The following is a 14601-nucleotide window of genomic DNA, read 5'->3' as shown; positions in this document are numbered from 1 at the left end:
ACTGGGCCCCTACACTAGCTGGCTGAAGGACTAAGGACTGCCCTTTACAGCTGTTACACAGAAACCTTTACTTATTACCTATGCTAAGAGGTACCTCTCAGGGGACATTGCATTATGTCCTAGCTATTATCCAAGAGTGAACTCTAAACTAGTTATAGTACTAATATATACATTGCAGATAGGACGTACTGTATAATCACTGCTTATTGCTGACTGCTGATTCATAAGTTCCAGTCTAGTGGTACAGAACTCTATTCTATGTTACTTTGATATAGTGATTATACTCTCTAGAAGACTGAGTTTGAACCTACCCTCTATACCAGGGGTCTCAAACTGGTGGCTCTCCAGTTGTTGTGAAACTACAACTCCCATCATGCCTCTGCCTGTGGGAGTCATGCTTGTAATTGTCAGCCTTGCAACGCCTCCATGGACTTGTAGTTTTGCAACAGCTGGAGGGCCACCAGTTTGAGACCTCTGCTCTATACAGTATGTTCGTTTATGCTCAAACCACCATTTACTCAAACCCATACCAATACATTCATTTTAATTACCACTAAACAGTCTTGTGTCTATTCCCTGATACAAATTCACAGACGAGTTAGAGATATCCACACTTGTGATCTTACAAATGTTTTTTCACTCCAGGATTCAGGGACCAGAACAGAGAACCCATATTACCAAGTGACTTGTTTGGGGGTAGTGCTACACACAGATAATGAAAGCAGACTATTGAGAATACCTCTAAGTGTGATGAAACAGAAGAAAGGACTATGGCAGGTTCATTTTCTAAAGGACAGATATGTTTTCTCCATAAAATACCCAGCCCACCCACTCGAGCCCTCTAACCTAACTGATCCAGAACAAACAAGGTGCTTAATTACATGGCCATGGCAATGGCGGCTTCTCACAGTGTTCACAACCGTGCCCTGAAATCCTCTGTGGTGCTGCCCATGCTTTTGCAGTAACTTCCCAATGACTTGCCTGGGCCATACCCCTAGCTTCTCTAAATACACAGATTAGATACCTATAAGGGAGATGTTTTACCTGCCAAATGATTTGTATTTCTATCCATTCAGTCCTGAGAATTACACAGTTCTTTCACACAGAACAGCCAGAAGGATGATACCACTTTCTCAGTATTAAAGTTAAGGAATTCATTGATGTTATTTTCTTGCACTCAGCCTGCTGATTGAAAAGTAAAGATACTGAAGCAGGTAATAAGGTCTGCATATTCCTTGTCAGTATATTTGCACACTGCACATCCGATTGGCTCGCAGTCATGCCACTCTCCTCCTATACATAAAATACTACATTTGGGTGGACTGGAAGAATTTATTTGACTAGAAATAGGAAGCTAAATAATGCAAAACTGGGGAGGGAATCACAGACCAATACAGTATCCCACAATAATAAACACTAACTAGTTATATGATCCCCTAAACAGTGGAGTTACTGCTGTCTATATATTTTTATTAGAAATTAGAATTTTATTTGAAATATTATTTTTTTTATGGTTACAGAAAGTTATATATTGATCAATGTAATACGTTATCATAAGATGCAAATATTTGTAGAGCACTACATGTCATTACCACTTAAAACATCATGGTAATGATGGCTGATCTAGAGAAAATGTGCAGTCTGAAATATTCTCTCTGCTATTAAAAAGAAAATCAAAACAGAATGAAGGGGGAATAAGAACGATAGAGAGAAAATAAGAAAAAGGGAAGGGGGTGAGCAAGAATATCAAAAGCCAATATGGCATAAACCAAAATAGGGAACCCTCACTGGGGTTAGGTAGAGGGGAAAGAAAGAGAAGGCTCTGGAGTTTCTGATGTGTCTTTCCCTACAATAGCTTTTAAAGGGAAGTATAGCTATCAATCAGAAATGAGGCATGGGCGTATTGAGTCTATGGGGACCACAGAAAATATGCATTAAATGAGAGTCACACTCGGCAGTAAAATCAACTTATTGCTTTATTCCATGAAAAAAGAAAGATGGCTACAAAAATACATAATGGGGTTTATTTACCTTTTGTTGCCAGCGGTTTAGTAATAACAAAAATGTGTTTTGTTATCACTTTAAATAGTTCATATAAACCCAATCATAATAATGGCCAACAAACAGTCTCAATGAATATATTGTGAAATGAACACTTTCCATATTAATGTGTCCATAAATGTTATTAATGTCCCAAGTGCATGAGTCTCAAAAATGTAACAAAAGTCCACCAATCAGTGAAAATAATTCTTCTCAAAATGAATCAGCACTGCGTACCAGCCACCAAAGACCCACCCTGTCACTTACCAGAGGGTTAGACTCCATTTGCAAAGGTAACAGCACTTAAGAGATAAAACCCAGTTGGATGGATAGTGGCAGTAATTAATACTCAGGCATAGTACTCCATGCACCCAGACTGCCCTGCTTGGGTTTCCATCCGATAGATCTCTCAGACCAATGCTGCATTCATCACTCATACAGAAGGAAAGAGCAAAATACTAATTGTGAAGTACGTTCCAACCACACTTATTTTTTTTAATTCCATGTACTCACAAACAAGAAAAGGTAACAAGCCATAACTCAAATGCCCACTGGCTCCTGTGGCAGGCGTGATGATGTCACCGCTTAGTCTTCCACTATGTGTTTCATTCTAAGGGATGTCTTCCAAAGAGGCTCCTTTTCCTTATAATGCCTATTGAGGAGAAGCATATTTGGTGGGACCTCTGATCCATGACATCATCGTGCATGTCTGCCGCAATCTCAACTGCATTTTTTTCTCAGTTTATGCCGTGCTATAGTTTTATCTTGACAATTTGCACTGCGAGTAGCCATTTTACTGAAATAAATTGAAGCCTTTTGTAATGTGTGTCAGACTTCGGGGAGCCTAAAGGTGAATATGACAGTGTTTACACTGGTTTGGGGTCCATTCTTCCTTACATTGGCTGGATGCTTTTGAGCCACAGAAAATGCAATAGCTGTTTGACAGCCAGCTGTGTGTTAATCTCACTGTATTGAGATCTTTTATTCTGGCAAGTGGCAGTGGAGCACTGAGGTGTGCACTATCACTTTGGTTATAGTTTTGTAATGGTGCATCGAAGGTGATTTAGACATTTTCATGATGGAATAACCAGAAGAATTTTGGACTATATATGTTTTTGTGTCTTTTACTCTTGCAAGCTTTCTCTGACTGTCAGGTAGCAGTTCATCTACAAAATTTCCCTTTAGTCATCCATGCGAGTCACCCCTAGTCGGCCTATTTCCCTGTGGCGTATCTTTGCTGGTATTTTTTTGCAGTTCCACACTTCAGAATGGATTATTCCACCCCATTCATTTTAACACTTGGCAATATTTCACTTCTAAGTGACCTAAATAAAAAATAAAGGTCTATGTGCAACATTGAAGGTTACAAATACTTAAGTAAAATAAGGCATTTATAATGTTATTTACTTCCTTGTATATTCTTACAGTTATGCTCTGTACACACGGTCGGACTTTTTGTAGACAATTCCAACGGACAGAGTGCCACGCATGCTCAGATTAAATTACGAGACCAAAGCTATTGGCTACTAGCCTCTACGTAGTCCCGTCGTACGCAACGAACGTCACCTCGTTCCGAACGATCGGATTTTCGGACAACTTTGTCCGACCATGTGTATGCAACACAAATTTCGGACAAAATCCTTTGGAAAAAATCAGATGGATTTTGTGGTCGGAATGTCCGACCGTGTGTACAGGGCATTACAGTATATACATTTATTCTAGATGGATGTTTAGACCACTGATTTGAAGCCATGTCTCAAGGAAGTGGAATTCAGGACCAAAACGCTCAATATGGGTCCATAGCTACTTAATCCTGCCTGTAGTATATTTGAGATCTCATTACGGTCTAAAATCAGATATTTAATGTATATATCTAAGAACATGTTTTTATGTGTATTCTTCTTCTTTTTTTTTTTTTCATTAATAAAATATTAAAATATTTCACTCAAGTGTTTGTAATCTTCAATGCCATATATAAAGATAAAGTCCCTTTGTTTATATTTAGTTTCAGATAATGATTGTATGATGGTGGCATTTAAAGAATTACAATATTTTTCTGTTTTAGGATACCACATTTTCAAACTTAAATATGCTTCAGTATGCTACGTGGTTAACTATCTTGTTATTGGAATCCTGCAAGATTAACAGTCTTGCTTCCATTGGCCAGTTCTGCAAACTGAATGGGTGGCATCACATTTGACCAGATCAGGCCTCCCAATCTCTTGGTCCAATCACCCTGACCTGACTGGGCCAGTAAAATTCCTGTTTCCCCTCACCCCCTCCATTGGGGGTGAGGAAGTGGTACTACTGGGCGCTGTTGTTGTGCCATTCCCATCACCATCTGTCATGGCTGATCCTGGTTGTAGATTCCAAGTTTAACAGAATGGGTAATCAGTGGAATGATGAAAAAGAGAGGACTGTACCTTGCAGTTTACTATAGAGATGCAAAGTTAGAAACACTAATGCAAAACAGATCTATTATGGGGAGAAAACATTCATACACTGCAGAATAATGCAAATTGCATAAACACAGAAGAGCCGCAAAAAACATGGATTTTTCAGAGCAATGTCTCTGTGACTCAATTAGGGTAACACATGGGTTTCAAGCATAGTCTCTGTAATACCCTAAAACTGTGGCCTCCAAACTGCGGTCTGGGGGACAGATGTAGCCCTTTGCTTAGTTTTATCCAGCCCTTGGGGCACTATTTAATCTACTGATACCACAATGGGGCATATCCTCCGCTGACCCCAGGAGTACAATTCCTTCTATTAACACCAATGATGGGGCACACTTCCTCCCAATGACACCAACAATTGGGCCCGATGACACCAATGATGTGGCATGTTTCCTCCCACTGACACCAAAGTTGGGGCATTGTTTTTTTTCCCACTCATATTGGGACCTTTTATACTTCCAATGGCCACCCACAGTCCAGCTCCCCAAAAGCCTGAAAGACAGTAAACTGGCCCTTTGTTTAGAAAGTTTAGAGACCCTTGCTCTATAACAGAGAGTCAAGCTCAGAATCACTACTTCAATAAAACAGTTCATAACACTGCTACATGCAATCATCCTTCACAATGAAGTCCAGGGTAGCTCTGGTAACAAAGGTGGACAGCTGGAGGAATCCATGGACCAAGGAAAAAGTACCACGGCATCAGAACTCGGGTACCCTGGTAGCAATCGGGGAAGTCTTCTGTACAGTAGCCAAATATTTTGGAGAAGCTGCATACTATTTGTCTGTAGCCCGGCTGCCTGCATGCAAGTCCTGACAATGGATAGCTAGCTACCTCTGCTTTTTCAGATGTGCCTCTCTGAGCTGCTGAGGGAGGGAGACTAAAGAATTTATACTCCCGTGAGCGCGTTCAAGAATCAAGGAAGTTGTCAAAAATGGAGTTAAAGAGGCCTATGTCTGCATCTGAACATGGTGAGTAAATGGGCACTTTTCTACAGTAATGATTATAGAATGAAGATTTTGTGGCATTATTATTTCCTATTTTGCTTCATCCAATGTCAAACAACTTACAATTTTTAGACGCTATCTTTATTTTTGGGGCATATGTGCTGCTTACAGATAAATCATTCAGTACTGTGTAAGACCTACATATACTTCAAATACTTTTAAATATATATACAACCTGGCTGAGGAATATATCTGTAAATATACATGTAGATAGGGACAGCCATAGTTGTACATTCAGGCGGTGCTTTCTGCGCTGTGATTGTGCTCTTTCTGACAATGAGACTGATTTACCAAAAGGAGTTGAGCATATTATCTCAATAAAGATGCACTCTATCCAATAATGAGCAGATGCACTTAAAAAGAGGAATTTGCTTTCCATGTGATAGAATAAGTTAGGGAAAACTTCATCTCTTTTCTTTTAGTAAATTAGTCTCATTGTCTATCAGTTGGCTGACTCATTGAAAACAATGCACTCCTTATGAAGCTGATATCTTATCTTAGGCTATTTTTTAGTTTTGGATTAAATACAGGCATACCCCATTTTTAAGTACACAATGGGGTTTATTTAGTACAGCTAGAAAGTGCAAAATCAGGCTCACTTCTGCATAGAAACCAATGAGCTTCCAGGTTTTATCACCAAAGGTAATTGAACAAGCTGGGGTTAGAAGCTGATTGGTTTATATGCAGAAGTGAGCCTGATTTTGCACTTTCTAGCTTTAGTAAATAAACCCCATTGTGTATTTAAAAGTGGGGTATGCCTGTATATTACACACTAGTAGGTTTTCTTTTGTTCAATTCAGCAGGGCTAAATGAAAAAAAAACTGACAGCTCAGGAGAAGCCATTGAACTAACTATGTGATGTTAGTACAGCGATCTCTCCTGCTGTACTATTGTGTTCTGCCAGGGGGATGCCCCCCCCCCCCCAGCCAGAACACTCCGGTCAGCCATTGGCAGAGAGCGCTGAGAGGGAGTCAGTTGGCAGACCTTTTTCGGTCATGTCCCATCGACAGAAGTTGGCTGAACAGGTTTTGTGTTTTTGTAATCCCTTGTTAAAATAAAATAAAAAAATTAAACACAAAAAGGCTAGCATACAGGAAAAGGAGATTTTTAGTCATAAGAAAAGACTAGCCGAAAAGGAAGGGAGATTTTTAGTCGTATAAAGACTAGCAGAAAGGGAAAGGAGATTTTTAGTCGTAAGAAGGCTAGCAGAAAGGGAAAGAAGATTTTTAGTCATAAAAAATTCTAGCAAAAAAGGAAGGGAGATTATTAGTCATAAAAAGACTAGCAGGCAGGGAAAGGAGATGTTTAGTCTTAAAAAGACTAGCAAAAAGGGAAAGAAGATTTTTAATCACAAGAAAAGACTAGCAGAAAGGCAAAGGAATTTTTAAGTCACAAGAAACAACTAGCAGAAAGGGAAAGGAATTTTTAAGTCACAAGACTAGCAGAAAAGGAAAGGAGATTTTTAGTCATGAAAAAAGACTAGCAGAAAGGGAAAGGAAATGTTTAGTTATGAGAAAAGACTACCAGAAAGGGAAAGGAGATGTTTAGTCATGACAAAAGATTAGCAGAAATGGAACAGAGATTTTTAGTCTTAAAAAAATCTATCAGAAAGGAAAAGGAGATTTATAGTGAAAAAATGTGCAGAAAGGGGTAGGAGATTTTTAGTTAAAAAATGCAGAAAGCCAAAGCCAACATTTTTAGTCAGAAATAAAAAGCTAGCAGAAAGGGAAAGAAGATTTTTTGAAAGAAAGGAGACACTTCTCCCCAAAATAGTCTACCTACCAGTAATTGTTTTAGACTCCAGTTCTTTAAGGTACACAATGCAAAGCAAAAAATAAACTATTCATTTAAATGCACTTTTATGAACAGCACAGCAGCAAAGAAAGTGTCCCTGAAAATTCTTAGTATGTTATTTTGTGCCAAAGCTGAGAATGATGTAATAAGATACAAAGTGCTAATAATGTAGAAAGAGAGTGATAAGACACTCAGTTGACAGTGTTAAACCAAGCGGCAATAGGAAGGACAGCAGAACAGCGGAATATTGACAATGCAAGCTAGAGAATGTGGGAAGAATCAAGCAGGGAGCGACATTCCACTCTATTGAAAGCCTGCTGACATCTCATTCAGTGGTGAGAGGAAGCGCCCCCTGCCTCCTCACCTCATTCATTAAAAGCACCATACATAACTGACAGGGGGATTCAGATGCTCCTACTCCTCCAGCTGCAGCAAGCTGATCATCGGCACAAGAGGGAGAGATCCTGAACAAGCCTGACTGTTCCTCAGATGATTCTCCTCTCCTGTGACTTTGTCTGACCCGGACTTGGCTCAGCTGCCCTCTACCTGCTGAGCCTTCACTATACAGCACCTAGATAAAGGATTCTTCCACAGCCTCTCAGTGCTGCAGGTAAGTTTGTTTCATTCCAGTTTAAGGAACTGCATTTAGATCTTACAGATTTTAATGAGCTTTTTTTTTCTTTTTTTTTTTTTTTAACAAGACCTGTAGTTTAATAGCCACCAGCCAGTAATGTAGTTGTAAAAAAAAACAATTGTAAGACGTTTGATAAGAACTACCGGATTTTATTAATAGTTTTATGGCAATCTCATTTTATAGATGATCTCTCAAATGCTTTAATTACTTTTTACAAGGATTTGCAATCACTGAATGGATATAGGGGAATTAAAATAGGTCCCCTGTGGGTGGAAGTCACTGTCCTGAATATCTTCAGAGAAATAATGCAGCAGTTAGTGGTGGGAAGCTATTACCATGAGTTTAATCCATTTGCTTCTGCAGAGAGGTGCTTTCTGACATATGCTGGGTGTGATTCACTTCACTAATGAACATGGCCATTTACCTATTCCAATGCAGCTAATAAATGCCATTTTATGGCATACAGCATTTTTATTATTTCACTGGTTAATGTGCAGTGTTACTATAAAAACTGACATGATTTTGATGAGCTGTATCACCTGTTAACATCTCATGTCTCAAGGACTTTATCTTCAAATAAATGTCAAATGAGGTTCTGACTTAAATGCAATCAATAAGCCAAGTAAGGGAGTCTTGCTCCTCTTGCTACGATGTGTGTGATCATGTATGGATATCATTGCACGGTAGTTAAGATCCCTGTTTGTTATATCTGCACTTCTCCAATGGTTTTGACTAGCAGTTACTGCCTGCAGACCTCTGGCCATCTCTGCTTGTTTCTGCAGGACACCAGTTGACAATGTAGTTTAACTGTAAATGGTTACGACCTGATAATGTGTGAAACTGAATGATCACCCGCCATGTCCTGCAGGGACCAGCAGATAATAGTTCTTTATAGAGATGAATGGACAGACAGATGCTATAGACCTTCAAAGTCATCAGAGAGTGTGGGTGTCAGATTTACAGAATGTCATCCCTTTGTTCGTGTCACCCAATAATTACTGTGTCAGTTGGGACCATGGTCACCATGAAAGTATTCAAAGCCAATGGGTAATTTCAACACACCGGGTGTTATTTACTAAAATTAGAGAGTGCAAAATCTTGTGCAGCTCTGTGTAGAAACCAATCAGCGTCTAGGTTTTATTGTCAAAGCTTAAAGTGATTGTAAAGTGCCGTTTTTTTTTTCTATGAAAATAATAAACATGTTATACTTACCAAAGTAAAGTGCAAATACACAACACAGAGCAGCCCAGATCCTCCACTTTTTGCGTCTCTCTTCTGTGCTCCTGGTGCCTTCCTCCTGTTGAGTGCCCCCACAGCAAGCAGCTTGCTATGGGAGCACCCGAGCCGAGCCGCAGCTCTGTGTGTCCATTCAGACACGGAGCTGCGGGTTGGCCCCACCCCTCGCTCTCGTGATTGGCTAACTGACTTTGACTGACAGCAACGGGAGCCAACGGCTGCGGTGTCTCAGCCAAACTGGAGGAAGAGTCCCGGATGGCCGAGACACTCGTGGACATCGCTCAGGTAAACGTATTACTGGGGATGAGGGGGGTTGCTGCACACAGAAGGCTTTTTATCTTAATGGAAAGATTGTATTAAGGTAAAAAACCTCCTGACTTTACAACCACTTTAATTGAACAAGCTGAAGTTAGAAGCTGATTGGCTACCATGTGCAACTGCACCAGATTCTGACTGACAGCAACGGGAGCCAATTGCACGGCTGCGGTGTCTCAGCCAAACAGGAGGGAGAGTCCCAGATGGCCGAGACATTCATGGACATCGCACAGGTAAACGTATTAGGGGGCTGAGGGGGGTTGCTGCACACAGAAGATTTTTTATCTTAATGAAAAAATATTGAATTAAGGTAAAAAAACCTCCTGACTTTAAAACCACTTTAACTGAACAAGCTGAAGTTAGAAGCTGATTGCCTACCATGTGCAACTGCACTAGATTCTGAATGCAACAGTTTTAGTAAATCTCCCTACAGTGTATTGCCTTTTTTGTGTTTTTTCTTAGATAAACATGTACAAATGCAAAATTTCTTTTTTTTCAAACAATTTTTGATTAATATATATATTTTTTTGCTGTTCATGTTGCTACCTTGGATATTTACGCTCTCTGTCATGGTGACAGAAAAGGATAAGGAAACCCCAAATTTTTCAGTTGTCACTATTTGTCCTAGTGGCCACTGTAACATAGAGAGAAAGTGATGGGAAATCCAACATTTTCCACTGAATAAGAATTGAGGGCAAATCTTCCAATGGGGATGCCTTTTCCAGTGAAAACTGCCAGTCTCTGGCAAATAGGAATTTGTGGTGATGTCCTCCCAGCAGCAGTGGTATACCTGGGGGGTGGGGGGGGGGGTGCAGGGCGACCAATTGGAGGAGCAGGAAGTATATTGAGTCAACAGGGGATTCCAAGTGCCCCCCATGTGTCCTTCAGCTCTATCAGGCCAGATTTCCCAGTGCTGATAACGTGGCCCCTTCAAACCCTTATGACCATCGTGAGCATTTCCCTGCTTTATTTGCATATCTGCACACATGGCACTCATTGGCTGCCCAGTTGTGCCCATAGATGGTGATTGGGAGGGAAGTGCTCAGTATGCTTTAGTGAGTAAATAGAGCAGGAGGACGTGGCAGAATATATATCTGCCAAAGGTTCCTATTATCACAGCAGGGATTACCTTATCTCTACCCCCGGGTCTCATCTTTGCCCTGTATCAGTCATAATCAATGTGAGCTGTTTGGTTCTGAACACACATCTGGCTGGGCTATTATCACACTGCTTAAAGTATACTTTTCTTTAGTTTTGGATACATGTGTTAGAACACCTGTTGGGTTTTTATCGCTGTCTGTTTCCCATTAGGGAGATTCACCCTCTCTATTTGTCCTGTTTACCATTATCATTGAAAGTGAAAGAAAAGAAAATCCCCAAATTTTGGGTTGTCCCCATAAAAGTAATAGAGGGAAAATCTTCCAACGAGGACACTAGTTCTGCTGACCTGGGGGTCCCCAAAGGATTCCCTTAATGTGCAGGGATTGCCTTTCTCTTTCTGTTTGGCTATGAGACAGGAATTGAAGGTAAATCTCTGAAAAGGGACACCGATGGTGAAAAACATCTGACAGGGGTTATAACCCTCCCTAACTCTATCCAAAATGAAAAAAAAAAGTTTTGCCCATAGTACTACTTTAACCCCCTGGCAGTATTCCCAAGTCTGGCTCAGGGGGAAAATTCAGAACTATTAGCGGTAACCCCAAGCCAGACTCGGGATCGCATTGCTGGATCCAGGATGAGTATGCTTATCTTATCCCCTGGATCCAGCGATGTCTCCCCGCAGTGTGAGTGGCTCGTCCTCCGCTTGATCTATCATGGAGCCGAGCTCTGTTCCCTGCGAGCGTTACAGGGATGGAGAACAGCGCCAAATTCAAAAAGTGAAACACACACATTACATACAGTATAATGTAATCTTACAGATTGCATTACTGTATGTAATTATTTCACATGCCTTTTGTCCTTAGTGGCGAAGTCCCTGGCTTGACTCACAAGGCTACCCTTCAAGCGTCTCCTCCATGGGTTAGGTCCCTGACTTGATTACCGCCTGAAGTTTTCCGATTCTCCACCGTGCCCTTTTGGTGAGAATATGGTTCCGGTACTTTCTTCAGTTACTCACTGTGGTCACTGGTAAAGGTGGTTGGACCCTTTTGTGGCGACAGCTTCCCTTCTAACTCCGACCACTGACAGGTTCTCCGGCTGACAGAACCGTCACTTTCGGTTGGACTGCAAGCCATAGTCCCAACCCTGTGCTGCCCTCTTACTTTTGGATAGGCCCTCACACAGCCTGGCAGCCAGATGCCCTCGGGATAGGCCCAATCTCTAGCCTAGCAGGCCGGGGCGTATGACACATGTCCACCCAGACAGCTGTCCAGGTGGCACAGAACAGCAATCACCTAACCACACCTGAATATATAGGTTCCCCCAGCAGGCCAAGGGATTCAAGAAAACCCCTGCACATTGGCTGAGATACCCCATATACCCATAACCTGACATTGGGTTGCCCTTCTCATATCTAATACCACAAAGTTCCTGGCCACCTAGTGGTACAAGAGAAAAGTGTAAAAAGGCCAAACTTAGGGAGAAATCAATAGATCTCTATCAACTGTCCAAGATGACTTACTCTTGGCAAGTAAATTTGCGAGGAGCTTCCTGACTAAACTCTAGGGTGCTACATCGGTGTAAAGACATATCAAAGTTAATGCACTGTTTAGTTGATGATCATTTTTATTCAGTATATTATTATGAAGTATACCCTGTCTGTGAATTATTTTTTTTAAAACATTGCAAAAACATAAAATTGTAGAAAAAGTGATGTCAGAAAAAGATTAAGTAGTCCATCCAATCTTTTTTTTGGGGGGTGTTTTTTTTTTTTGGGGTGGGGTATTAGTTGACTGGGAAAGAAAGCTTGGAGGGAGAGAGTTTTCATGTAAGTAAACACTGAACACCAATGCTAGGAGGTTATTATTATTGTTGTGGGCTACTGTACTTTGCTAATTGCCGTTTGCTTTAGTTGACAAGCTTATTATTTTATTTTCAAGCTAATTATATCAGAACAGAATCATTTTCCTTATTTGATATACAAATTACAGAGCTTGTAGATTATAATACAGTCTTGCCTTCTTTTGCTATAAAATAATGAGCAATGATGATTTGCAAAGTACAGTAATCTAAGGCAATCGATTACATTTTGGATTAATGCTATGTATTACTACACTTTGCTTTTTATCTCATTGCACAAACAGTTTTTTCAGCAGGGTGGAATAAGTTACATTCCACTGCATAGGACAAAATGAAGGAAGCATAGACAGGCTAGCCTGAACAAACCTGTCCAGTTATATCAGTTCTAGACATCTTTATAAAAAAACAAGCGCCAGTGGATTGACACAGATAATACACACAAGTGTCTGCTGATTAAAGCAACTGTTTCTTGAAAGAAACGGGGAGGCTGCCATTGTGGCCACTTACACAAGTGCTGGAGGTTATTATTGCTGCCAATGAGACAAATGCTGGGGTTACTATTACTGGCAATGACACCAATGCTGGGACTTATTTTACTCCCACACCCCAAGCCATATGCCGTGAAGTAACGCCCACTTTATTGGCAACATTGCAGGAGTCCATCATTTTTCTTCTTGAAACGTACAAGGGGGGTTATTTACTAAAGGAAAGTCCAATTTGCCCTGAAAGTGCACTTGGAAGTAAAGTCGCTGTAGATCCGTGGGGGATATGCAAGGAAAATAAAAAACAGCATTTTAGTTCGCACATGATTGGATGATAAAATCAGCAGAGCTTCCACTCATTTCAGATCTACCCCTTAGATTTAGAGTGACGGCACTTCCAAGTGGATTTGCCTTTCGTAAATAACCCCCAAGGTGTCTCTCATAGCTATGCATGCATACCTTGATGCCTTTTATTTTAAATCTATTTATTTGTTTCTATATACTTTCAAAGTCCACCTCTTGTTCCAAAGTCTGCAACCAAATGATTGAAGGCATTGTAAAATTGGGGATGAGGATTTGTCAGTGTTTGACCGAGGCGTGATTTTGTGGATTGAGTGTGGCTACAGATTAGTGTGTGATTTTATAGGTTTTGTTACAAATGGGCATGGTCAGTAGGGAGATCCCATATTTAATTTTAGAAATCGAGTAACGATAGTCTAAGGGGGATTTCTGATGCTACATTTGACTCCACCAGCTCTATGATTGAGAACTGAGCGACCAAAGAGCTGATTGCTCAGTTCTCAGTGTTCCGTGAGCAGAAAACTGGTGATTGTCAGTCACCGGCTCTCTGCTCTGCCCCTCAAGCGCTAACTGGAGCTCTCTGTAGAGTGGGCAGGAGCAGCTGGCTCAGGCTCTCGGTGGCTTGCTGTCAGCTTAAAATTGGTCACAGAAGTGCAGAACAAACTGCACTCCTGTGATTCCCAGAAGAAGTGTAGCCAAAAGAGCTTTGGCTATACTTCTCCTTTAAAGAGATTTAATCACATTTTGTGTTTTGTCTCTGGGACAAGAAGTAAAGAGAAATTTCAAGTAAGTTAACAAGGGCTCTAGCCATTCAAAAAGTCTTTTGACTATACCTAAACCTTATTGTAAGCCAATATTTCAATATATGATAATGTTTTAGAGTGTATTCCTTGTTTTTGTGTATAATTAGTATTATATATATCAGTGATTCTCAACTAGGGTTCCACCAAAGGTTGCTAGGGGTTCCTTCAGCATTGGGCAATTTCTGCCTCTCAGATAAGTTCCCACTGACACCATTGATCTTATTAACTATCTGTAAGGAGGTAATTCTTCCCAATGACCACAAGTGTAAGGACCATTCTTACCACTGACCATGACACTATTGTATCATGAGTTGTAGATTTCTAATTTTTAGCAGGGGTTCCCCAAGACCAGAAAACTATTTGAAGGGTTCCTCTGTGTTGAAAGGTTGGGAAAGGCTGATATATATATATGTTCATGATGGCAAGCTATTTATGCAGGAATTGCTTCTCAAAATGCATGTTGATGTGATTAATAGAGTTGAGTAGAGAATGTTCACTTTACGAAATAAATAAAATAAATCTTTAGTCACTTCAATCATCCCATAATGTGCAAGGCAAAAACCATGTTCTTTGATATT

The 14601-nt window shown here is 40.5% G+C and overlaps 1 long non-coding RNA gene across 1 annotated transcript in view; it reads left to right on the top strand.

The window, feature by feature from the left end:
- Positions 1 to 7640: 7640 nt before the first annotated feature.
- LOC143988437 (uncharacterized) overlaps positions 7641 to 14601 on the top strand; it is a 113930-nt gene continuing 106969 nt past the window's right edge. Inside the window, exon 1 of the long non-coding RNA XR_013276850.1 lies at positions 7641 to 7905. This is a non-coding gene — a long non-coding RNA (uncharacterized LOC143988437). The remainder of the gene's footprint in view (positions 7906 to 14601) is intronic.

Source organism: Lithobates pipiens, unplaced genomic scaffold (assembly GCF_037356315.1).
Source record: "Lithobates pipiens isolate NorthernLeopardFrog02 unplaced genomic scaffold, aLitPip1_a1.2 Scaffold_18, whole genome shotgun sequence".
Classification (NCBI taxonomy): domain Eukaryota; kingdom Metazoa; phylum Chordata; class Amphibia; order Anura; family Ranidae; genus Lithobates; species Lithobates pipiens.
The sequence above is the reverse complement of the archived record's forward strand: the minus strand, read 5'-3'. Positions and strand labels throughout refer to the sequence as shown.